The sequence below is a fragment of the Coenobita brevimanus genome, chromosome 38 (assembly GCF_032717465.1).
Source record: "Coenobita brevimanus isolate Jiangsu-jjx chromosome 38, ASM3271746v2, whole genome shotgun sequence".
Classification (NCBI taxonomy): domain Eukaryota; kingdom Metazoa; phylum Arthropoda; class Malacostraca; order Decapoda; family Coenobitidae; genus Coenobita; species Coenobita brevimanus.
In genome coordinates this window covers 33,360,979-33,362,687 of record NC_136991.1, presented here as the reverse complement: position 1 = coordinate 33,362,687, position 1,709 = coordinate 33,360,979, and the positions used below count along the sequence as shown (strand labels likewise).

General features: G+C 38.9%; 1 non-coding gene across 1 annotated transcript; it reads left to right on the top strand.

The window, feature by feature from the left end:
• Positions 1–205: 205 nt before the first annotated feature.
• LOC145396622 (5S ribosomal RNA) lies at positions 206–324 on the top strand. The gene has a single exon (XR_013896792.1). It is a non-coding gene; the product is annotated as a 5S ribosomal RNA (ribosomal RNA).
• The last annotated feature ends 1,385 nt before the right edge of the window (positions 325–1,709 follow it).

Genomic DNA, 1,709 nt, shown 5'->3' with positions numbered 1-1,709 from the left:
CGTCAGTGCAGGTAGTTAAACCCACATGAATGATGCAAGACTGAGAGAGATGCTTTTATCTGTGTGTGTGTGTGTGTGTGTGTGTGTGTGTGTGTGTGTGTGTGTGTGTGACAAACAAAATAACTCGATTTTCATCCGATTTTAGCCAAAGCTGGTGCAAGGAATGAGGGTCAGTCCATGTGAGAATTTACTATTATTGAGAACGGCCAACGGCCATACCACGTTGAGTACACCGCTTTCCGTCCGATCAGCGAAGTTAAGCAACGTTGGGTCTGGTTAGTACTTGGATGGGTGACCGCCTGGGAACACCAGATGCTGTTGGCATAACGTTCTCCCTACGTGTCAAGTGGGGTTGGTGAAGGATTAGTGCCCCTCCCTGTAAAACAATTAACTCTAAGCCCTTGGCCACCCCGTTTGGGATACATGGCGTCTGGCAATGAATGAATGAATGAGAACAATAGGTCAGATGTTGATGTCATGGGGCTTGGTCAAAATTTAAATTGGTTTAAACAACTAAAACAGTTTTGATAAATTTCTAATTAAACATGGAGTGGTTGAAGGTAAGGTTAAGCATGATGTAATTTAAGTCTGAGAACGATCAGTCAAAGGTCAAGGACACGGGGCAAGTTCAAATTCTGACCTACGTTTGTGGCAACAAAATAACTCAAACTATATTGAGTAGATTGTAACCAAACTTAATGGAAGTGTTTAGGGTCGGCCAAGGAGTAAACTGTTGTTTCTAAGATCAAGAAGTTAAAGATCAAGATCACATTACAAGGTGAAGTCCAACATTTATTATCTGATTTATACCAAATTTTATGGACGAATTAAAGATATGCAAGGATGAAATTGTCCTGTTTTGAGAATGCTCCGTCAAACTTCAGGGTCACACCACAATGTTAAAGTTCCACCCGTGTGTGTTTGTCAACACAATTGCTCAAACAGTTTTTATCCGATTTTATATAAACTTGATGGACGGGTTAAGGGTCAGCCCATGAGTAAACCTTTTTTTCTTCTCATTTTTAAAAACAATAGGTCAAAAGTTAAAGTCACAAGGGTAGGTTAAAGTTTGACCTAGCATAATCAACCTAAGCAGTTTATATTCAATTATGATTTAACATGGGGAAAAGGCCCAGGAGAAGGTATGAATGGCCTGTTTAATTTTCAACGAAATCAGTCAAAGGTTAAGGTCACAGGGCAAGGCTTAGGTTCAACCCATATTGTATGTTTATTAACAATGTAAATCAAGCCGTTTCCATTGATTTTTAACTAAACATCGTAGAAATGTTGAGGGTCAGTCATGGAGAGAAACCTTTATTTTTTAAAACCATACGGCCATAGTCACAAGACATGGTCAATATATATATATATATATTTTAACTCAGACCAAACTCTGTGTTAGGGTTTAGGATAAGCAAAAAATATGAGATTCGATTTCGAGAACAATCTGTTGAAGGTCAAGGTCATAGGAAAAAGTCAATTTCCAAGGTCACTGTCAAGGTGAAAGCAATTTTTTTTTCTTATCTGAACCATACTTAATGGAAGGGTTATGGATCCAGTAAGAACGAAGAGACTCAATCTTGAGAACACTCAGCTGAAGATTAAGGTCACAGGGGAAGGTTAAAGCTCGATCTGTGTGGCTGTGTGTGTGTGAACAATTATATGATATGATTTGGATCAAAGTTGGTGGATGATCTGAGGATTATCCA